The following is a 25,523-nucleotide window of genomic DNA, read 5'->3' as shown; positions in this document are numbered from 1 at the left end:
CCATGCAACTTTTGTTGTCTTTTTTTTTTAATTTATTACACTTTAAGTTCTGGGATACATGTGCAGAACGTGCAGGTTTCTTACACAGGTATACACATGTTGTTGTCTTTTTAAAAGTTATTTTGGCTACTCTAAGTTCTTTGTACTTATACATGAATGTGAACACCAGCCTGTCAATTTCTATTTTTTAAAAAGTCTTTCAGGTTTTTGATATGGATTTTATTGAATCTATATATGAATTTGGAAAGAATGTACATCTTAACAGTAGTAAGTCTTCCAACTCATGAATAAGATAGCTATCTCCATTTATTTAGGAGACAAATACCAAAATAAACTTTATTTAGGCATTTATCTTTCATTAATTTATCACTGCAATATTTCTTAGTTTTTGGTGTACAGATCTTCTACATATTTCATCATAGTTATGTCTATGTATTTCATGTTTTCTAGTGTTACTTTTATTTTATTATTTTATTTTGAGACGGAGTTTCGCTCTTGCTGCCCAGGCTGGAGTGCAGTGGCGAGGTCTCGGCTCACTGCAACCTCCATCTCCCAGGTTCAAATGATCCTCCAGCCTCAGCCTCCCATGTAGCTGGGATTACAGGTGCCCGCCACCACACACTGCTAATTTTTGTATTTTTCATAGAGACGGTGTTTCACCACGTCGGCCAGGTTGTTCTCGAACTCCTGACTTCAGGTAATCCGCCTGCCTCGGCCTCCCAAAGTGCTGGGATTGCAGGTGTGATCCTTCACGCCTGGCCTAGTGTTACTTTTAAATCATACTGTTTTTAATTTCCATTTCCAATTTCTCATTGCTAGTATATAAAATAGAATTAATTTTTGTGTATTGATATTTTATCTTGTGACCATGCTAAATTCAATTATTAGTTCTAGAAGCATTTTTATTTTAGATTTGTACAAGTTTCTGCATAGACTAAAGACGGTTTTGCTTTTCCCTTTCCAATCTGGAGGTCTTTTTCTTTCTTCGTTGCACTGAGCAACAAGTATAATGTTGAACAACCACTCCACCTCTGTGAACTCAAACGTCTTAGGTTGTAGTTTCCTGCATGCAAACACCCCGCACAACTTCTGGCAAATGAATATCTCCCTCATCCCTCTTGTTAAAACCCAAATCTGGTACTACACAGACTGAGATGAACACAATGCCCATAGTTGAAACAAGACTAATAAGATACTCAGTAGAACAAGGCTGTTTACAGCATGAGAGCCTGACAGCCTGAAGGCAGCGATTTCAGATTGGAAAACAGAAAACTGAAGGGACCTCTATGGACACTAGGAAAAGAATGCGGGATGGAACTTTTCCCTGACAGTAACCAAGAAGTGAGTGGTCTTCAAGTTACATAGGATAAATTTTTAGGAGGGAAGTGGGATGATTCACATCTCTGCATACAGCTAAATCGGCCATATTACCTTGGAGGGATTTTTGGTAAGATGTACAAAAATTAGATAATCGTGAAGGGTAGGAGAGAATGGAGTGAGCCACTCAATGAGGTGGCCATGGGGGAAGGCTTGGAGGGAACACTCTCTCCCCACGATGTGACCCACCAGAACTTAATATGGGGAGATGGAGAGGGTAGCAGGTTAGTTTGGATGGCTGTATAGGGTTGCTAATGAAATGCTACGTTTCTCCAACCAGAGCATCTTGGCCCCCTCACTGCCACCCCTCCCCCACCATCACCACAGAGGTGTCAGGTTGGTGCTTTGTATATTTAAGCCTTCCAGAGCCACCACTGGATGGGTAGTGGCTCTCTGACTAGTCAAAGCTTAGGGATGTGGTTCGTCATTGTCCTGGGAGGGGTATATATGGGGAGGCCAGGTGGCCTGGAGTAGACCATTGAGAGACGAGGACAAGGTGAAGATGGCCAAGAAACCATAAGCCTCCAGCCCAGTTGTGGAACAACCACCTGCCAACACCAAAGAGGCGAGGAAGAGGAAGACCCCTTCTCTATCAAGGTCCAGAAGCCCTATCAAGGTGAGGAACCCACCCAAGCTCCTCCTCGTCTTCCCCTTGACTCCTCCCTCCCAAGACTTCTACCCTATCCTGGCCTGACACAAACCCCCACCTCAGCCTGTATCCCTTCTCATGAAACCCGTCTTTCCACCCCTCCTCCATCCACTTCCCCAAAACCAATGCCTTTCTGTGATCTCCTTGTTGTCCTTTCAGGTTCCCAAACAACCAGCAAGGGAAAAGAAACACTTTGATGGAGTTCCAGAAAAGAAGCCTCTCCCAAAATGACCACTGCTTGAGGAAAACTCCAGGAAGGGAGTGGGCCAACACTACCAGGCCACCGTGACCAGCTGAATGAGGAGCTCAATCAAAACGAGCCACAGCGGGACCAAAACCATCTCCAGTGTGTCCCCTGGGCAGCCAGTAATTTCAGGGCAATACCAGAGACCTGAGATCTATCTGCAAAGCCACCAGAGGTCTAGTCCCCAGAGAAATAGCCAACAAGGTCTAGGGTACATTTTATACCCAGCAGGGCATGCTCCATGGTGATGAAAATTAAATGACTCATAGAACAGAAATATATAAAAATATATGTTGAATGTTAACAGGTATTTTCACAGGTTTGACTTGTTTCTTGATAGTTATTCAGACACTAGGGAAAGGTAAATAAAAGTAAATGAAATAAGCAACTAAATGAGACCTAATAATTGGCCTTTGATTTTAAATATTTAATTTGTTATTATAAACCTTATCAATAACAATAAATCTAAATCAAAAAAGAAAACTAAATGAGTCTGTTGTAAACTGATATGTGTGTCTACATGTTCTCCGATGGTGGGGAGAGAGGAAGGAGGGAAGAGGTAGTGTGTGGGAAGAGATGGAGGTGGGTGTTGCCCGGTTGGGGTCACATGGGCAACCCCAGCCAGGTTGATTCACAGTTAGCCAAGCACATAGGAGAAGGATTGGGTCGGGGCTGAATTCTGGAGACAAATTTCCTCCTTAACACATTGGCCCATGGGAGAAGAGGAAAAGGTTGGTATATCCGTGTGTGCTTGCAGGGCTGTGGACCCAGCTGGGGACAGGAGTTATGTGTATGGTTCCAGCGTCGCCCCCCATAAAAGGCACACAAAGTAATTGTCCTCATAAAAACTGAAAACCTTCCTACTAAAAATCATGAACAGCACTCTGAAGCACTAAATTAATGGTGTTTGGACATTGAAAATCCAACACTGATTCAGCAACACTCTCGCTTAAAAAATGCCTTTGGAATGGAGCAGTTGGCTACCAAGGATGGGGTGTGGGAGTGGCTCCTCCCTCGTGCAGGCAATAAAGGGGAGCATTGTCTACATATTATTATTCAAGTTCAATTTTTATTTGAGACAATTGTAGACTCACATGCAGTTGTAAGAAATAATACAGATAGACCCTGTGCACCCTTTATGTACCTTCCTCTAATGATAACATCTTGCAAAAGTGTAGTACAGTATCACAATTAGGATATTAACTTGATACAGGCAAGACATAGAACAGTCACCACAAGGGTCCCTCATGTTGCCCTTCTATAGCCACAGCCACTTTCTTCCTACACCACCTCCTCCTCAACCCCTAGAAACACCACTCATCTCTTCTGTATTTTTATCATTTTATCATTTCAAGAATGTTATTTGAATGCAGTCATACAATTATGTAAGCTTTTGGTACTGGCTTTTTAAAAATCTGGCATGACTGTCTGGCGATTCATCCAGCTTATTGTGTGTATGAACAGTCTATTTCTTTTCATTGCTGAGTAGTATTCCAAGGGACCTGGATGAACCACAGGTTTTGTTTGTTTGTTTGTTCGAGATGGAGTTTCGCTCTTTCACTCAGGCTGGAGTGAAGTGGCGTGATCTCAGCTCATTGCAATCTCCGCTCCCCGCCGGGTTCAACTGATTCTTCTGCCTCAGCCTCCCAAATAGCTGGGATTGTAGGTACCCGCCACCATGCCCGGCTAATTTTGAATTTTTAGTAGAGACGGGGTTTCGTCATGTTGGCCAGGCAGGTCTCAAACTCCTGACCTCAGGTCATCCACCCGCCTCGGCCTCTCAAAGTGCTAGGATTACAGGTGCGAGCCATCGCACCCGGCCAGCAGTTGTCTTTTAAACCATTAGTCTGTTGAGGGACATCTGGGCTGTTTCCAGTACTTGCTTATTAATAAAGCTGCAGTGAACATTCTTGTACAGGATTTCGTGTGAATATAAGTTGTTAGTTTTCTAAAATAAATTCCCAGGTGTGTGATTGCTGGGTTGTTTGTTAGTTGTATATTTAGTTCCAGTTGTTTTTTAATGAATAGGCTTTATTATTAGAAAAATTTTGGACTGGTAGAAAATTGAGGAGATAGTACGTTTCCCATATACTCCTTTTGTCCCCTGTACAAAGTTTTCTCTATTATTATCCTCTGCTAGTATGCTACATTTTTCACAATTAATGAACTAGTATCATTATTGATACATTGTTTTTAACTGAAGTCCGTAGTTTACATGAAGGTTCACTCTTTGTGTTGCAAGGATCTTTGGGTTTTGACAAATGCATAATATTGTGTATCCACCATTACAGTTTCACCACCCAATGAATACGTGTGCTTCACCTATTTATCCCTCCCTTGCTGCCTCCAAAACTCTGGTAACCACTGATCTTTGTAACTGTCTCTCCAGCTTGCCTTTTCTAGAAAGTCATGCAGTTGGAATCACACAATATGTTGTCCTCTCAGACCGGCTTCTTCACTAGGTTCCTCCGTGGGTTTTTTGTTTGTTTGTTTGTTTGTTTGTTTTTATTGTTGTTGTTTACAGACAGTGTCTTGCTCTGTCACCCAGGTTGGAGTGCAGTGGTACCATCACAGCTCACTGTCCATAATAAACCTTGAACTCCTGGGCTCAAGAAATCCTTCTGCCTCAGCCTCCTGAGTAGCTGTGACTACAGGCACACACCACCACGCTCAACTATTTTCTTAAATTTTTGTACAGACAGGGTCTCAGTATATTGCTCAGGCTGGTCTTGAATTCCTGGCCACAAACGATCCTTCCACCTTGGTATCCCAAAGTGCTGGGATTCCAGGTGTGACTCATCGTACCCGACCTGACTTATTTTTATTGATAACATTTCATTGTCTGTAAGTACCACCGTTTATTAATTCATTCACGTATTGAGCACCTCTTGGTTGTTTCCAATTTTTGGCAACTATGAATAAAGGAATTTCCACTAAAGGAAAACGCTTGCTCACAAGTAGAGATAGAATCCAGGCAAAAATCTAGTCTACTACTAGTTCATGCAGCTCCAGAGGCAAAGAGGAAATGCAGTTTGTGGACAAGTTACTGTTGGAAGAATGATGGTTTTTGATGACAGTTGCAAGGTACACAAGCCCATTCTGTGATAATAGCTCAGATGAATGAATCACTTTGTTAGCTTCCAGCTGCAGATGCTGAGCCACAGCTTCTATAACCCCCACCCAGAAACCTGCTCCCCAGAGCTCTTCTGTAAAGCTGCTGGCTCCAGGCATGTCCCTCATGCTTCAGGGTGTGGAGGCCCTCCAGGGCTGGCTACACCGGGGTCCTGAGTTGGCCTAAGCTTGTGGAGGACCAGAGAGGTTGTGCCAGGCAGAGGCTTAATATCACCTTTCAAAATTAAACAAGAAAATATCTTTTTATTGGAAATTTCTGGTTTCTGGTCTGGCATGTAAGGAGCTTAGAAGTCATCACTCTCATCCTCACAACAAGAACAGAAACTGAGCAAAGCAGAAATCAGTAACTCTTCTCAGATTCATCGGAGAACTAAGGTCACAGAGCAAAGCAGTGCCCCCAAAATTGGAGAGCTAGACAGGTGGATACAGAGAATCACAGCTTACTGAAGCAGAAGCCCAGAAACAGAAATCACTTTTGGAGCCAGTAATGGTGTAGAAAACTTAAACTGTAACTGATGAACTGCTGGAGGCTCAGTGTGGACAAACTTGAGAGTTAAAGTCTTCAAGGTTGCCCAGTCTTAGGTTGTTGGGTTTTTTCAAACTTTATTGATGTATAATTTACAAACCACAAAATTCATCCATTTGAAATGTACAAATCAATGATTTTTTACTAGAGTTACTAGGTCATGCAAACATCACCACAGTCCTAGTTTTAGAACATTTCCATCACACAATAAGATTCCTATGCCCACTTATAGTTAATCCATGTGCCCAGCCCACTCCATGGCAACAACTAATCCACTTTCTTTCTATCTTTAATGATTTGCCTTTACTGGAAATTTCATATAAAAGGAATTATATCACATGGCTTACTTGTTTAATCCATGCTGTACCATGTACCTGTAGCCCTTTCCTTCTTACTGTTGAACAGCATTGCAAAGATGCAGCATATGTTGCTTATCCATTTACTAGTTGATGGACATTTGGATTGTTGTAACTTTTCAGTTACTGTGAACATGCTTCGATGAACATTCCTATACAAGTCTTTGTATGGACGTATGTTTCCTTTTTTTTTTTTTTTGAGACAGAGTCTCACTCTGTCACCAGGCTGGAGTTTAGTAGCGCCATCTCAGCTGACTGCAACCTCCGTCTCCCGGGTTCAAGCGATTCTCCTGCCTCAGCCTCCCGAGTAGCTGGGATTACAGGCGCCTGCCACTACACCCAGCTAATTTTTTGTATTTTTAGTACAGACGGGGTTTCACCGTGTTAGCCAGGCTGGTCTTGAACTCCTCACCTCGTGATTCGCCCACCTCGGCCTCCCAAAGTGCTGGGATTACAGGCGTGAGCCACCGCGCCTGGCCAGACCTATGTTTCTTTTCTCTTGGATAGTAGAATTGCTTCTTATATGGTAGCTTTATGTGTAAATTTTAAAGACATTCAGTTGCTTTTATTATTGAGTTTTAAGAGTTTTGTACATCCTGGGAAAAAGTAACCAGAAATACGTTTTTCAAATATTATTCCCAGTCTGTGAGTCTGTGGCTTCTCTTTTTTGTTTCTTCTTTCTTTTCTTTTTTTTTTTTTGTTGTTGTTTTTTGTTGTTGTTGTTGTTGTTTGAGACAGAGTCTCGCTCTGTTGGCCAGGCTGGAGTGCAGTGGCGCAATCTAGGCTCACTGCAAGCTCCACCTCCCAGGTTCATGCCATTCTCCTGCCTCAGCCTCCCCAGTAGCTGGGACTACAGGCACCCGCCACCACGCACGGCTAATGTTTTATTTTGTATTTTTAGTAGAGACGGGGTTTCACCGTGTTAGCCAGGATGGTCTCGATCTCCTGACCTTGTGATCCATCTGTCTCAGCCTCCCAAAGTACTGGGATTACAGGCGTGAGCCACTGTGCCCAGCCCTTTTTTTTTTTTTTTTAATAGAGTCTTGCTCTGTTGCTCAGGCTGGAGTGCAGTGGTGCAAACATGGCTCACTGCAGCCTCAACCTCCCAGATTCAATGGATCCTCCCACCTCTGCCTCCCAAGGAGCTGGGACTACAGGCGCGTGTCACAATGCTGGGTTAATTTTTGTATTTTTAGTAAAAAGGAGGCTTCACCATATGCCTCAGGTTGGTCTCGAATTCCTGGGCTCAAGCGATCTGCCTCAGCCTCCCAAGTGCTGGGATTACAGGCATGAGCCACCAAATCTGGCCCATTTTCTTAATTGTGACTTTTCCAGTAAAAAAAAGTTTTAAATTTGGATGAAGTACAATTTGTTGATTTTTTTTCAAAAGTGTGCTTTGCTGATGTTAATAAAACTTTGCCTAAGCCAAGGTAATGAAGATTTTCTCCTATGAGTTAATTTTTCTAAGGTCTGCTATAAGGGTGCAAATTCATATTTTTGCAGGTGGATATTCAATTTTCCCAGTGCCATTCGTTGAAAAGACTATTCCTTCCCCCATGGAATTAATATGTTAGCACCTTTGTTAAAAATCAGTTGATCACAAGGATATGTGGGCTTATTTATAGACTTTTAATTCTGTTACATTGATCTGTATGTCTACTCCTATACCAAAACCATGTAGTCATGATTACTATATCTTGAATCGGCAAGTAAATGTTCTCCAGCTTTTTTTTTTTTTTCCAAAATGCGGGTGGCTATTCTGGGTCTTTTGCATTTTAATATAAATTCTAGAACTAGTTAGTCAAGTTCGACACAAAGATCTGCTGGAATTTTTATAGGTATCATGTAGAATCTACACATCATTTTGGAAAGAACTGACATCTTAACAATATTGCATCTCCTGACTCATGAACACAGTGCATGCATCTCTCTCATTCAGATTCCCTGATACTCCTCTCAAGAATGTTGTTTAGTTTTTAGTGTATAAGCTGTGCACTCATTTTGTTAGATGTCTTCCTAAGTATTTTATTCTTAATGCAATTATTTTCTTAATTTCACTTTGGGTTTATTCATTGTTAGTATATAGAAATGCTACTAATTTTTGTACTGACCTTGTATCTTGTGAACTTGCTAAACTCATTGAATAGTTCTAATACTTTTTGGTGGGTTTGTTAGAATTTTCTGCATACAGGATCACGTCAATGAATAAAATCAATTGCACTTTCTTTCTTCCAAGTTGGGTTAACATTAACAATTCAGACTTCACTGACTGCACTCACTCCTACATGACACGGGGTCTCTCTCCTCTTGTAAACATGACTCAGTTGTTTTTGTTTTGTTTTGTTTTGTTTTGTTTTAATTTCTGGAGCTGCCGCATGTGTGTTCATGAATAGCGCTCTGGTGAAATTTATACTTTCTCCCCTAGTCCAGACCCTGGGAAGCCATGGGAGGTCAGGGCCCACAGCATCACCTGTGGTCAGTGAATTCTGGAATTGGTGCTATGCAGATGCTGTCTACAGAGTCTCTATTTCTTGCAATTTCACCCCAAACTGGAAGCTTTGGGCCACCTGCCCCTTTGACTATGGAAGTGGCACTTAAATTTCAAAAGCAAGATGGTCACAATGATCATAATAAGCAGGAAACTTGAGTGGCAAACAGGGAATCTCATCTGCAGAGAGGAGCAGACTCTGTTAACAGAACACAGTGCTTTTAGAGCCAAGATAGAAGAACAGACAACAAGTATGTTGCTTAACTTATATACGCACATGAAATCGAGGCTCAATAAGCAGTAGGCTGGGTAAACTGCTCCAATAAAGTTTTAATCCATCTCCCAGTTTCCGGACCTGAGCCAATTCTCAGACACAGAATTTATTAACTGAACATAACACAATGGTAGAGTCCTCTTGAGGAAACCACCTGCAATACTATGGCAAGTTGATACAATAGTGGTTTTCCAAGCCCAGTTTCCAAAGGAACCTATGTCTATTCACCTCAGTAACTGAACACTGGGAAGGGGGAAAACACCCAAACATTTCAAGGACCGCTGGACACAGAATCTGCATTGACACTGACACCTAGGACCTGAAGCTTCATCATGGCCCCCTGTTTGTTAGAGTGGAAGCAAATGTGGGCCAGGAATAAGTGGAGTTCTTGCCTAGGTCTGACCCAGAGTGCCCATTTATCCAGTTTCCAAACGGGAAATTGAAATGGACTTCCTCGATAATGGGCACAAACCCTGACTGGGTCCGTGGCTGTTAGTAGAAGAGCTAGCAGAGTAGAGAAGGCCAAGTGCACTTCCTGCACCTTGGCCATGATAGTAAGTAATAAACAATATTGCATCTTGAGGGATGGAAAATGTTAATGACACCCTTAATACCTAAAGGATGTAGGGGTGGTGATCCCCATCATATCTTAATTTAAGGTAGCAGCCTGGCTCCTACAAAAACCTGATGGGTCACTGGGACTACTGCAACTTTGCACTACTGCAAGCTCAATGGCAAGAGCCTTAACAGATTTGTTATCTTCACTAGAACAGATCATCACGGCCTCAGGCACATGGCATGTCGCTACTGATCATCATGAGCTAGGTTCTGTCAGACCCACAAAGTCAGGTGATTCCAAAAGTAATCTGTGATAAGATAGAAGTAGCATATCCAGGACCGGATACCAGCACGGCCATAGATTACAAGCAGGTGACCTAATCCCCAATGTCATCTGCCACTGTTGTGTCTGTGTCTCTCCTTCAGCTCTTTTTTATTCCTATAGATTAATGGACCAGGAAGTTCTCTTATGACCAGCTGCTGGAGGAGTAGAAGTGCTGAGCTTAGATAATAGATGGTTTGGCCGGATTGAGAGCGCAACCTGAAAATGAACTTCTGTTGTAATACTACCTCAATCGTATGTGGTCAAGAAATACATTGTTGAGCAGAAATCCCCAGGTGGCAGAGCTTCAAATGGTGCATCTGATGATCCACTTCATATCTAAAAAAGAAGTGACCCAAACTACGAATGGACTTATGGACAGTGAAAAACAAATTGGACAGCTGCTCAGGGACTTAGAATGAGAAGTAGTGACAGATTGCAATAAGCAGGATTGGGGACGGAGGTTTATTGATGGACATATGAGAAGGGACACTATATGTGAAGATATTTGTATCACGTCTTAAGGCTCAAGAGAGCATTCACCATGGAAGAGACACTAAACGTTTAATCAAGAAAAAAATGACCTAACTAGTTGACATTAGCCAGCCTCAGTCGCTGGCCACATTAATGCTACACAATGGCCTTATGTGTGGAATAGCCACGGTGGAAGAAGTGGATGCTATGCATGTGTTCAACAGCATGGGTCCCCATTCACCCAGGCATATCCAGCTATTTTTGCCAAATGTTTAAACTGCCAGCAACAGAGGCCAGTGCTGAATACCCAGTAGGGCACCATTACTTAAGGAGACTAATCAGCCCCTTGTGGCTTGTTGATTGCGTCCAGCAAATTCCATCCTGGAAGGAGCAGAGATTCATCTTTACTGGAATTTGTACACATTACAGGTATAGGTTTGACTTTCCTGCTCACATTTCTTTGTCGGGCACCACTAACACAGGGCTTAAAGAATGTTGGATACACTGAGCCAGGATACTCCATATGATCAGCTGGGACCAAGGGACCCACATATAGCAAAGGAAGTGCTCAGTGGGCACATGACCGTATGATCTAAAGTTGTTATCTCATACTGCGCCACCCAAAAGCCACTGGTCTACTGGAATAATGGAGTGGCTTCTTCACAGTGCAAATGAGGTGCAAATTTGGAGATCACAGCCTTGAGGATGGGGTGTCATTCTCTACTGTACTGTATATACCCTAAATCTATTACCATTCTCTTCCATCAATAGATAGAATACATGATGCAGATACCAAAAGGTGGAATGACCTCACTTACTGTCACTCCCTGTGACCTGTATGGGAATTTGTACTTTCTGCTACATGAGTTTAGGTTCTGTAGTTCTAGAACTGTGCTTTCCAATAAGGTGTCACTAGCCACATTTAGCTATTTGCACATAAGTTTACACTATTTAAAATTAAATTTAAAGTTCAGGTCCTCAGTCACACTAACCAGGTTTGTATACTCAATGGTCACATGTGGCTGCTGGTTACCCTATTGGACAGTGCTGGCTAGATATATTGGTTCCCAAAGTAAGATTACTTCCACCAGGAAAAAAACAATTTAATGGGACTCTTTCCATTAAATTTCAAGCTATTGCTCCCATCTGGGCACTTTGAGCTTCTCATGCTATAGGACCAGCAAGCATAAAAAGGAGTTGCCATGCTTGCAGGGATATTGGCCCTGATCATCAGGAGGAGGTAGGGCTGCCCTTATACAATGGGAACAGAGAAGAATGTTTGGCTCTCGAGTGACCCCTTGAATGTGTCTTCGTAGTCCCCTGCCAGATTTCTATAGTATAGGGACAATTGTAAGTGCCACAGCCTGAGAAGGTCGTGGAGGACCAGGAGCCCAGAACCTTCCGGGATGAGGGTTTGCACTACTCTATTGGGTAAGTAATAGAGAACAGCAAAGATTCTGGTTGAAACCGACAGTACTCTAGAATGGATAGTAGACAAGGAACAGAATTATCATCAGTTGTGGCTTAGAGGCCAGCTGCCACAGAGGGCCTATCGTTTGTCCACTCTTCTTTCTCATGTGAACTTCTTTAGTAAGAGATCACCAGAATCCTTGAGGAGTTGTGCTCAAATGAGGTGAACTTTCTACATGAAAAAGTAGGGTTAATCCACTGCTTGGTATATACCCAAAAGAAAGGAAATCAGGATATCGAAGAGATATCTGCACTCCCATGTTTGTTGCAGCACTGGTCACAAAACCCAAGATTTGGAAACAACCTAAGCATCCATCCACAGATGAATGGAATAAGAAAATGTGATACATATACGCAATGGAGTACTATTCAGCAATAATAAAGAATGAGATCCTGTCATTCACAACAACAAGGTGGAACTGGAGGGCATTATGTTAAGTGGAATAAGCCAGGCACAGAAAGACAAACTTTGCATATTCTCACTGATTTGTGGGAGCCAAAAATGGCAACAATTGAACTCATAGAGACAGAGTAGAAGGATGGTTAACAGAGTCTGAGAAGGGTAATGGAGTGGGGGGGGGGGGGAAGGATGTTTAATGAGTACGAAAATATAGTTAGATTGAATGAATCTAATATTTGATCATACAACAGGGTGACTACAATCAACCATAATTTATTGTACATTTTAATAACAAAAAAGAGTATAATTGAAATGTGTGTAACACGAAGAAAGGATAAATGCTTGAGGTGATGGATATTCCATTTACCCTGATGTGATTATGCATTGTATGCCTGTCTCAAAATATCCCATGTGCCCCATAAGTATATATGCAGCTACTATGTACCGCAAAACATTATAAATAAAAAAAATAGAAAAAAATGTAGGTTTAAGTGTTGCAAGAGAAGATGGACTGTAGTGGATGGTATAGTGCTACCAAGATCTTTGCTTTATAACTGAGGCGCTCATTCCCCCAAAGGTATTGTTTGTTGATGACCGATAACCAGGGTCCTCTCCATGGACGGCCCTCAGTTGTAGGAAACTTCCTTTCCGGGGTCAGCTTCCTTCTAGTGACTAGTCAAGGAATCAATGGGAGGAGTACGAAGCCCCCATCCCCCTGCTTCGTATGGGGTTACTTCTTCAAGGCTATCCTGGTTGCTTTCTGTTTTCAAAAATTACTGTAACTACTGTGCTCCCAAATGACAGCAGAATGAAGTGGAAGTTAGACCCTGAGATATCACCACTATTGGAGGCTTAAGCCATGGGCAGGGGCCATCCCTGTCCGCTGTCGGGAACGCTAAAAATAGACTCCTCAGGAATTTGACTTGGGCTCAATCAAAAGCCAGAATCTCAAGCCTACTGTGTCCTGTTACTTGTTTCAGCAAATGAGATAACCTCTGTGGCCCACTGAATAAACTGTAAAGTACTAGTGAGAGGATGCTATTATTGCTGTCACAGCAATAGTTCTGCATCCCACAGTAAGCCAGTGTGGTGGATAAGAACTGAGCTTTGAAATCAAAACACGTGTTATTTGAGAGCTCCACTGAAAAAATGCCTGTGACCCACCCCGGGCTGCCCAGCACTGCACAATGATGGCAGAAGCCATTCAGGATGTGAAGGGGCTTCACCAGGACTGGACACTAGGAGGCTGCAGAAAGTAAGAACATTTGACAGATGCAACAGCACCCTCTGGAGCACCCGAGGATCAGGGGAAGCCTTAAGGACGAGGATAACTGTACACAGTTGACAGATCATTTACTGTGCCAGGCAGTGGGATAAGTGCTTCAAGTTTCTCACAGCCCCGTGGAGGACAAGTTTCGGCCATATTTTACCAACCTTCCACGAGCTGTCTTACTGGATCCTGAAGCCGCACACACACCAGTGACTACTGAGGTCAGCAGTTGCTGATTTAATAAACACTCCCATGACACTTACTATGTACCAGGCATTGTTTATGTGCTTGACAGATATTACCTGATGCAGTCCTTATATGTGCTTCGTGAAGTACATGCTACTGCTATTCATGTTTGACAGATGAGGGAACTGAGATACAAGGAGTTTGGAAGCTCGCCCATGATCACACAACTAGGAAGTGGCAGCGCCAAGATTCATACCCAGGCTGGCTGGGTCCAGAGCCCCTGCTTCCAGCTGTGTCCCTTAAACCTAAGTCCGGCTAAACTATTCTCACTTGGAAACAAACATGTTTCTAATTGTACATTTGTGTCCTACACACACCTTGGCTCTTCTGAAACCATGCAGAAAGAATCTACTAACCCAGCCACATACCCCTATTGGATCGTGAGCACCTCAAAGCAAGGTTTGAATGCCATGTTTCGAACTACTGGTGCCCGTGATAAGCCTTAGGGCCCACTGGGAGATCATGATATATTTATTAAATAATGGTTTATTGAAAAATCAAATAATCTTCTTGGATCAACTTTATCTGGCTTCCAACACATGCAACAGGCTTGGGCCCTGGTATGTCAGCATGTAAGGATACGGGTGAGGATGTTGGATCCTGGAAATGACTCCTGAAAAGGCTGTGCATGTGGGAGATGGGGAGGTACTTGGGATGTCCTTAACTGCCTAGGGCATCACTCTCCACACCCACTGGCTCCCTCCAAGAAGGGACATGTGATGTCGCTGTTTCCAGTAATGTCCTGTTCCTTCCTGGAGCGCCCACAGGGGTCTGACCCAGGCCATTCCTGGGAGCACCCACCTAATGACCTGGTCCAGGGTTCCAGCTCACCTCAGCCTCCTTCTGCTCCCATGTCCCTCTCCCCACAGCCGGCCCAGGGCAGTACAGCTGGATCTGGCAGGTGCTTCTCCTCACGCCCCTCCTGGGGTGGCTGATGCTCAGCACAGCCTAATCCCTCAGGACCCCAAAACCCTCTCATACCCAGCTGCTTTCCAAGTCCTAATGTGGATCTGGGAGTTTTCTGGGGACTGCAGAGTGTCCCGATACTCAACGCCCCCACCATCTGCTACAGCCTTTAGTCTTCTTTAACTGCCTGTCTGGGGACACCGAGGCCCTAGCTGCCTCTGCTAGGAGACCCCAGCCCCACCTCTCTGGATCATCAGCCTGAGAAAGCAAAACCTCATAGTCACCCATTTAAGGTGATCGGTTAATCAAAAGCCAGGCATTACCTGGGGAATTATTTGAATAATATCTCCTAATCATCGTGATTTGTCACTCATCACATCAGAATGCTTATTATTCACTAGGAGACTCCCCAAAAGGCTTCATCATCTCCTGCCAGTTCTGTCACCACAAGACCTTGGAAGGAGATCCTTACCAGGGAATTTATCACAATGATAATCGCATATGAGCATCAGCTCCAGGTCTTGAGCAGTAGTTAGTGGGGAGAGAGGAAGCGCAAAGCCCCAAGCTGGGCAGACTGAGGCCCGACTGGGGCAGTGTGGACACAGCAGCAGGGGACATGAGAACACAACTATGGGCCCCAGGAGAAGGAAACTTGCAATCCCAACAAGGGCATTTGACTGCTGGCTGCCAGCCTCCAATTCAAGGACACATCGTGGCTCTTAAAATACTGATGGGTCATGCTTCAGGGCCCAAAGGGTGCAGACGGCAATGCAGGAATTCCTGCAGTCAGCTTCCTACGGGGTGTTGCTTCCTGTGAAGACCTCCATCCCTGCCCAGGGCCTTCAAAGTACAGAATCTGGCATCTCGCATAGAAGGGAGCAAATGTGTATGACTTAAGTCTCTGGATGTGTTCTCAGGATGTGAGAATGAAACCCAAAGCTCCCGAGTCTCCTTCTATGGAATCTGCCTCACATAGCTTCATGAGACCCAGCTTCTTGCCTGCCATCCCCTGAGGACCTGGTGCCAGTTCCCCATCTGTGTCACTCCTCTCCTCACCTGACCAGACCCTGTCACATGGCTAAAGGAAGGGGAAGAGAATGCTTCATCTCAGAAGGAGGGTGAGTAGTGTGCTCTTCCCATGGAGGTCATGTCATTCTTGTGCAGCCTCAAACTCCTGCACTGCTCCCCTGACCTCTCCCTGGAGGGTTCTGCGCACTCCACAGTCCCTCCTGCTGTGCTCCCAAACCCCAGTGTGTATCTCCAGAACATGTCTGCAAGGACCTAGGGCTCCAACATACTCTTCCTTCTTCCCCATCTTGGCATCAAATCTGTCTTGGAGGACTCTAGGAATACTAGTCTGATTTTTGTAGAACATCCCTCAGTTTCAGTGGGTCTAATGTCTTCTCACGATTAGAAGGGGATGCATGATTATGCATTATTAGGAAGAACACCACGGAGGCGGGAAGCCCTTTTTATAGTGAATATAGTATCTCCAGCACTTAGGTCAGTGCCTGGAGCATATGAGGAGCTGGATAAATATTGAATGAATGAGCGAATGAAATCATGTTATGTTACCTCTTGGAGAATGTGTAATGATTCCTCAAATAACTTCACGCAGCAAGGAACGGTGTGCACAAAGGCAGGGATGGCACCTGTCTACTGGCATTGGGGAGAAATCATGATGGAGCATTCTCCAGATGAATGCAACCTTGCAAACCACGTTGGCCACCCTTCCTACTTTCTCCAGGGAAGTAGCATCAAAGTCATTGGCGAACATGGGACTTCTGTCTAGAGCTTGTCCAGGAATCAATGGGAAAGTGTTACTTGAACTGAATGTTACATAAATCCCTTTAAGGCCCAGCTGAAACCCAGAGACATGTGAGACCTTGACATTGGCTGCCTGCAGACCCAAACGACCAGAGAGAGGAGCAGGGAATTGGGACAAGGGCCACAGCTGCCTACTGGCAAGAGAGAGTGCTCAGATAGCCACTGATGTTTGTAGCCCTGCCTTGCTGACTTCCCCAGGATGCCAGGAGCACAGACCAGGCGCTGGGGCAGCAGGTCTCTGGAGTCCCTAGAGCTCAGTTGCTTACCTGTTCCATGACTCAACAGTAAGAGGGTGCTGGGATGCATTTAAACTTTGATTGCTGGGTAATTGGGAGGACTGAAAATGCCACGAGGCTCCAATGCAGAGGCTGCGAATACTAGGACCATGGAGCTGTAGTTCTTCATGCGTCCCACAGTTGAGGACTGAGCATATACTGTTTGCCAGGCACTGCTCTAAGCTCTGAGGATACAGCATTGAACAAATTCCCTGCTTCTGTGGAGCTTATATTCTAGCGGGAGGGGAGGGGCAGGCACACAATGAACTGCGGAACAAAGTTACAGGTGAAGTAGGTTTTATGGTGACAAACGCTATGGAAACAAACTGAATCGAGAGAGCTAAATAAGGAGTGCTGGCAATTGGGTGGAAGGAGGGATTGCAATTTTTACAATGGTATTCATAGAAGGCCTCACAGAAGAGATATCTCGAGAGAGAACCGAGGATGTCTGGGAAGGAATGCTAACAGTATTATAAGAGCAATCGTCTAGAAGAGAACAAAGACATGCAGTCGCTCGGGGCCTTGGAACAGAGTGTAGAAGGCAGGGTCTAGAGACACTGGTCTGGTGAGCCAGGTGAAGGGTATTCCCTGATCCTCTGAGCCATGGACTGCCTCAGAGCCAGGTCAGCTGCACTGTACCATGAACTGGCTTCTTGGATCCAGGTTTCTATTCCAGGTTACTGACTTGACCTGAGGATTGGGTACAGAATACAGGTCTAGGTGTCCAGAAACCTTTCTCTCGGGATAAAGGGGATGGAAGGCACCATTGGCATTGAACAGGCAAGGCTGTTGGCCTGCTGCTGTGGCACTGCTGCGGTGGGCAGGACAATGGTGCATGTGTAAAGACTGGGTGCAGAACAAAGCAGAAGGCTGTCTGGTGACACCTAGTGCTCATTCCAGAGTAGACTCTGTGTCTTCAATGAGGGGCCAGATGTCTTAATCCAGGACTGGATTTCCTATCTTTCAAAGTTCACCTCAGGTGGAGGCCAGAAGCAGGTTTGGCTTTTTGTTGGGGGGAAAGGTACACATAGGAGGCTCTTTGTGCTTCCTACTGTACTCCAGCAGGAGGCATACAACTTCTGGCTGTTCAACCCTTGATCATATTGGCTCTGATCAGTGGGCTCAGGTGGAGAGGTGGAGACAGCCTTGTTCCTCCATTGCAGAGTGCGTCATCAACCTTTCAACAATGTTTCATCCATTGATTAGCATGGATTGCATCAGTTGCATTGCTGGATATTGCAAATACTTGTTTTCCTTTTCTCTCATATGTTGCATTTTCCTCAGCTGGAATTCTCCAGTAAGGAAGAAACTTTCCTCATCAACTGTAGCTACTGTGTCATCCTGAAATACAGTTAGTACAGGAAATGCAGGATAAATGTTTTATTCTCTCTCTTGCAGAGCCAATTCTCAATGTGAGGGGTGGTTATTCTTGTTCCTTCCAATGGGGTCCAACAAGTCATTCTTTATTAATGACTTTTTATTTTAGAAAATGTTTAGGCTTACAGAATTATTGCAGAGATAGTACAGAGAATTCTCATATACCCCACACCCAGTTTTCCCTATTACCATCCTCTTATATTAGCATTACACATTTGCCACAATTAATAAAACGGAAGACAAAAACAAGGACACTAGAGGAATCTGAAGCCTCTGGTATCTATAGCTATAAGAAATAAAGCCCAACTCCTAGCCAAATTGACATACATCCTCACTGTAGAGATCTAATTGCCTCTGTTCCTATGACCTCATACAACACGTTCACTCTCAACAAAAGGATTGCAAGGGACACACGCAAAAGAGTAGGAAAATACATAGTCTGAAGAGACAAGACAATCAACAGAACTGGACTCTAATATGACTCAGATATTGGAATTAGGAGGCAGATAATTTAAAATAACTATTTTTAAAAATTTAAGAGGCTTTAATGGAAAAAGTAGGCAACATGGAAAAACAGATAGGTAATGCAGGAAGAGAAGTATTGCGCTCAGCAAAATCCGGAGTATGGGAAACTGGACAGAACACAAGGCATGTCTTCATTTTCAACAAATGAGTTTCAAAAAAAGGTAATGTGGGGGAATCTATAAATTACTTAAGGTGGCTATTAAGAACATAAACACAATGTATAGATCATATTTGCAAACCGATTCAAAGAAACTGCATTTTAACAGGAGCATATGTCCACCAGATACATGTGACAAATAAGTGAACATTTCATTATATTAATGACTTGCTTACATGTTTAGGAAAGATAATAATGTTGGCTTTATGTTTTATAAGAGAATAGTTATCTTTAGAAATGCACTCTGATGTATTTGGAGATGAGATCACATGGTGTCTTGGATTTGCTCCACATTATTTCAGTTTCTGCTATGCGGAGTAGGTACGGGTATAACTAGAACCAGATTGGCCATGAGTTGAAGATTATTGATACTGAAAGTCTGGTATATTAGATTAATTATAGTATTTACCCTATTATTAGGTGTATTTGAAAATGCTTGTAATGAAAATATTTTTGAAATAAATATGATATTTAATTTGAAATCCTAAGTGAAATGGATAATATTTTAGGAAAATAAGTACATGAACAAATTGATACAAAAAGAAATTCAAATCTTTAACCAAACAATAAAAAGTGAAACTAATCTAAGCTCAAGCCATCCTCAAATGTGGACAAGGCAGCTTCGGAGGCCAATTCTACAATGTTATCAGGTAAAGCTCAAAGCCACCTTAAGTAAACTCTTCCAAGGCATACGAAAAGTTGGGCAATTATTCAAATTATTTTCCCAAGCTAACCATTCTTCATTCAGGTACCAGAGGAGGACAGCACCGTGAAAACACTTGAGCCAAACTTCACTCACACAGAGGCAAATATATTAATTAAATTAGTAGCATATTCAACATAGAAGTGAATTAACGGATTGTGTCCAAGGAACAAAAACATGATTTAATATAAAACAATTTTCAGTTGTGATTTCCTACGTTATCGAATTAAGATTTTAAAAAGTGATCACTTTAATAGGTATAATAGGTACAGAAAAGATTCTGGAGGAAATTCTACACAAGGTCATGGTCAAAAGTTTTAGCAAAATGAGGTTAGAAGGAAATCAGCTTTTCCTACGATCACTGGCCAGCATACCCAAATATGAAATGTCAGAAGAATTATTGTCATAGGACTATGCTATAACCTCTATCTTTGGAAATTACATTGTAACATAAGGCCAGAGAGGTGGATATCAAAAAAAAATCAGTATAAATATTGAACAGATTTAATATTTGGTATGACAATATGATTATCTAGAAAATTCAAAGAATTGTGCAGATGGAATAGTCAAATAACAGACTTCAGAAAAATAGTATACAGAAGATTACTACAGTAAAATCAAAATCCTTGCAACCCAAATAAATAACTATTCAGAACAAGTAATAGAAAATACCCCATTCACAATGGCAACAAAATCTAGAAATTATCCAATGGAGACAGACAAAGCATACAAGATCTTTATGGAAACAACTATGCAAGTACTGATAGATTTAGGTCAAAAAGTTCCCAGATAAACAGAGCCATATTCTATATGCCTTAATAGGGAACAGACTATTGAAAAGATATCAATTTTTCTTGTTCAAGATTTACAGATATAATGCTTAAAATTTAGCTTCCAAGATGAATGTCAGGCTTGGACTTCTGCCCTCAACTACCAAAATCAATCCTGGAAAACTATAGAAGAAAGAATAAAATAAAATAAAAAAACAAATAGTATCAACAACAAAATCTAAACAACAAAGCAAAGCCCTGGGGGAGAATGAAGACTGTGTTTAACTGGTACCTGTAATCGAAGTGGTCAGAGTGTCAAGGAAGTTAGGGAGAGTCCATAGCTGGCATAGAAGGAAGATGACAGGATGTGTAGAAGGAAATGTTTAAATTTTTGCCCCTATTCCAGTGTGAAAATGTCAGGTGGCACCTGAGACCACAGGTGCCAGTAGTCTGGTTTCATTGAAACAGCTCCAGTCTGTGCTAATAACCACCTAAAACCACATTAATAGGTGAATTGGCTTAACTGAACATAAAGAATGGATTACAAACAGAGTGTTGAGCATTAGAATGAAACAGGCATAATGAGGTTAAGTATGATTTCTGATGCTGAATGAAAGTTTAAAAATGAAAATCACTGCACTGAGCTATGAAATACTCGATAATTCTAATGGCAGGACTCCCCAAATTTCATGCTGCTGCTCAGCCTATTTAATGTAAAAACAAATATTTTAGGAAAACAGATTTGCAAACTCGACCTGTGGCTGGGGAAGAGCTTCCTTGGGAAGGTGTGTGTCTTCTCCCAGAGGTCACTACAATCACAGAAGCTGCCGCACTGCAGGGAGTACCTGGCCTGGGACCCGCAGCCATTCTCTGCAAGAGATGCAGCTGGGCAAATGCTCAGAAGTGGCAGAAACAGAGTATCTCCTGCCCATGGCTTCATCAAAGATCCAAGAGCCAGGAGGAGGATCCTCTTGAGTGAGGACTGAGAGTCCATCCTCCCCTCGTAGAGGAACCAGAGAATCCAGCTCAGGCCCTTCTAACAGTCCTGGAAGATCCTGGCAATATTGTCGCCCTGAACACACGCCTCCCACCACTGCCACCTCAGGGGACTGGGAGTCAGAGACTTGGTGTGAAGGGAGCAGACCCAATTGGCAGAGGGCAGGGTGTCCAGGCTCTGCAAGGAATCAATGTCAGGACCCTAAGGGAAGCTTGAGGGTCCCTATAACCATTCCTACCCCCATGCCTGGAAGAATCCAGTTCCGCTGCTGCTGTCGACCCAGGGAAGCCCCAGGCTTGGGGGCCGGATGTCACGCCACTGACGTGGCCTCAGGGGTCAGAGGATAGCAAGAGCGCCTCGCTCTGAGTGGCAGCTTGAGATTGGTGGAGGGAAACAGGCCCTGGCTCTGTGAGGAGGCAAGGTGAGACACTGAGGAAGACTGAGGATGCCCCTACCCCAGAGAGAGGACCCCAATTAACCCAGTGCCACCCCTGCTGCCAGCCCTGGGCCACCTGGGGGCAGACTTCTCAGGCTGGGCCGCTCCCGGCTCCACTGCCACTTAAGCCGCAGGGCATTCTGGAGACAGAGCTTGGTGTGACCAGGGAAGGGCTGATTAAGAAAGGGCAGGACCCATGCTCTGCCTGCCAGGCATCATGGTCCGGGCCCTGAAGGAGGGCTGAGATCCCACAGAGCGAGGCTCCATCTCTGCTGTCAGCCCTGGGAAGTTCCGGGCATGGTGGACAGGCATGTGGATCCTGATGTTCACATCGGGGGCTGATGGAGGGAAGGGGCTTGGAATCATGAGCACGGCCTCAGGGTAGCAGAAGGTGGGTCCAGGCCCGGCTGGGAGACAAGGCAGGCCTGAGGGGACCCAGCAACCCAGAACAGGGGGCCTACTCCACTTCTTTCTGAGACTGAGGCACCTTCTCAATTGGCCTTGGGAATTTGAGGGATATAGATTCAGGTCCACAAAGGGGTGAGGCTCAGCTGACAGCATCAAGAGGAGGAAGAAGAGGGAGGACTCAGAGGACCTCGACCCTGGGAGGTCCTGGGAGTGCTGGCTGTGTGTGGCACATCTTTGCTGTGTCTTTGGGGTGCCAGTGACGAGAGGGGTGTAATATGAGGAGTAGAGCCTCAGGCCAGCAAAGAGAGAAGTCCCCTAGAGCCCTGAGAGAGGACTCAGCAGACCTGTTATCCTGGACCTAGGAAATCTGCCTCTGCTATCAGTCCTGGGAGGCCCAAGGCAGGCCTGTGGAGAAGGGACATGGTCCCCCACTTTCTCCTTGGGGGTCCCAGGAAGATGGTGGCCTTGGCACACAAGACTCATCCACAGTTGAGCAGGAGCGAAAGGGCTGGGCCCTGTCGGGAATAAATCTGAATACCTGGAGGAACACAGACAGAGGAGGCACCCCTGAAACCTGCTCCTTCTGTCAGCCTTGGGAATCCCGTGCAGAATTTTCCGTGTGGTGCCCCCTCACTTCTTTCTCCCAGGTCTCAGAGAGGTTTGGGCCTTGGTCTGAGGCAGTGTCCTGAAGTCATACAGCAGAGGAGGCCCAGGTATTGCCAGCAGGCAAGGTGAGGTGTTTACTTTAAATGTATACAAAGGGCTCCACCGGCCCCAGAGCAGAGGGGACTCCAAAGTGCCAACCCCACCTGTCCTACTGTTAGTGCTGGAGCCGTGGCTTCTGCTGACAAGCTGCACCCTGAGGAGCCCTCTTGTTAGTGGTGGCAGGTACCCAAGTTACCCTGAGTTACTGGTGGTGTATCCATATAGGTCTGCAGCAACTTCAGTTCTTACCTCCTCAGAAGAAAGAATTCGACTGAGGGGCCAAAGGCAGAAGGAAAGACTGAGGCAAAAAACAAACAAACAAACAAAACACAAAGCTTTAGAACAGTAAGGAAAGGAAGGAAAGGAAACAAGAAAAGTATAACTCAGAAGAGGGCCAAGTAGTCAACTTGAGAAACCAAAGTCACAGCTTGACCTCTTGACTTGGGGTTTTATGTTGGCATATGTATTAGTTTTCACATTGCTGATAAAAGACATACCCAAGACCGGGCAATTTACAATAGAAAGACGTTTAACTGGACTTACAGTTCCGTGTGGCTGGGGAAGCCTCACAATCATGGCAGAAGGCAAGGAGGAGAAAGTCACATCTTACATGGATGGCAGCAAGCAAAAAAAAAAAAAAAAAAAAGCTTTTGCAGGAAAACTCCCCTTTATAGTAACCATCAGATCTCATGAGACTTACTATCATGAGAACAGCATGGGAAGGACCTGCCTCTATGATTCAGTTACCTCCCACTGGGTCCCTCCCACAATGCGTGGGAATTCAAGATGAGATTTGGGTGGGGACACAGCCAAAGCATATCAGCCTACTTCAGAGATCTTGTGCTACTTTCTCCCCAGTCCTGAGATCTTATTGGGAAGCTGCTGATCCATTTCAGGTGTTTTCTATTAGGAGACTGCCTTTCCCTGGCAAGGGCTGTGAACAATTATTACTTTACAGAAATAGTTAACAACCACTTGACCATCGCCTAATGGTCACCCAACATTCCTAGTGTGTGTGTGTGCATGCATGCATACATGTGCACATGCGTGAAGGGGCTGGGGGAACCCTCTCCTTCCCTATTCATACCTGACTAGCTACCCACTGTAACACTGTCACTTCCTCCAAGTTCTCGGTGAACAGGCCAGCTAGGAGGATAGGTGCCCCAGGAGGCCCCAGAGGAGCACCAAATGAAAAGATCCATAAGTCTGCTTTTGTTAGAGCCTCCAAGGTTCGGCTCTCAGCTGAGGTCCCTCACTGGCTCCCTCTCTCCTCAGGCCGGTGGGTCCCGCTTGCCCAGCTCCTGCCCACACTCTGCCATTCTGACCAGAGTCATCATGTCTCCTGAGCAGAGGAATCAGCACTGCGAGCCTGAGGAAAGCCTTGAGGCTGAAGGAGACGAGGCTTTGGGCCTGGTGGGTGTGCAGGCTCCCTTGGCTGAGGAACAGGAGGCTGCCTCCTTCTCCTCTCCTCTGACAGTGGGCACCCTGGAGGGGCTGCCTGCTGCTGGGTCACCTGGTTCTCCCCAGAGTCCTCAGGGAACCTCTACCTCCCCCACTACCATTGACAACACTCTATGGAGCCAATCTAATGAGGGCTCCAGCAGCCAAGAGGAGGCTCCAGGCACCTCACCAGACCCAGCAGACCTGAAGACCTTGTTCCAAGAAGCACTTGATGGGAAGGTGACTGAGTTGGTTCATTTCCTGCTCTACAAGTATTGAGTCAAGGAGACAATCACAAAGGCAGAAATGCTAGAGAGTGTCATCAAAAATTATAAGGATTACTTTCCTGTGATCTTCAAGTGCATGTGGCTGGTCTTTTTTTTTTTTTTTGACATGAAGGAAGTGGATACCACTGGCCACTCCTACATCCTTGTCACTTCCCTGGGCCTCTCCTATGACGGCCTGCTGGGTGATGATCAGAGCAAGCCCAATGCAGACCTCCAGATAATGGTCCTGTGCACGATTATAATGGAGGGCAACTGCACCCCTGAAGAGGTCATATGGGAAACCCTGAGTGTGATGGGGCTGTATTCTGGGAAGAAGCACAGTGTCTATGGGAAGCCCAGGAAGCTGCTCACCCAAGACTGGGTGCAGGAAAACTACCTGGAGTACCACCAGGTGCCCAGCAGTGATCCTGCACACTATGAGTTCCTGTAGAGTCCAAGAGCCCACACTAAAACCAACAAGATGAAAGTCCTGGAGTATGTGGCCAAGGTCCATGGGACAGATCCCACCTCCTACCCATCTCTGTAAGAAGAGGCTTTGAGAGAGGGGGAAGAGGGAGTATGAGTACAAGTTGCAGCCAGGGCCACCAGGTGGCAGGTTTAGGGACAGGGCCAGTGCAAGTTCCAGGGGCACAACCTACCCCATGTGAAATCAGGCCCTTTCTTCACCCTGTATTTGAACAGAGTAGTCAGAGTTCTTGGTAAGGGAGGTCAAGGTGGGTGGAAGGAAACACATTGCATACCATCTTTGGCTTCCTGTTCTATTGAGTGATTGGAGATTTATCTTTGTTTCCTTTTAGTAATTTTCAAATTTGTTCCTTTTAACAGAAGATTTAATTAGTTTCAACATCTAAGTTTATGAATGATATTAATCACACATGTATTTTTACTAATCCATTTCATGTATAAGAGTTTGTTATTTTGTAA

The 25,523-nt window shown here is 44.5% G+C and overlaps 1 pseudogene; it reads left to right on the top strand.

The window, feature by feature from the left end:
• Positions 1 to 15,460: 15,460 nt before the first annotated feature.
• On the top strand, positions 15,461 to 25,225 carry LOC100976835 (melanoma-associated antigen 8-like; annotated as a pseudogene).
• Positions 25,226 to 25,523: the final 298 nt, after the last annotated feature.

The sequence above is a fragment of the Pan paniscus genome, chromosome X (assembly GCF_029289425.2).
Source record: "Pan paniscus chromosome X, NHGRI_mPanPan1-v2.0_pri, whole genome shotgun sequence".
NCBI classification, from domain to species: Eukaryota; Metazoa; Chordata; class Mammalia; order Primates; family Hominidae; genus Pan; species Pan paniscus.
The sequence above is the reverse complement of the archived record's forward strand: the minus strand, read 5'-3'. Positions and strand labels throughout refer to the sequence as shown.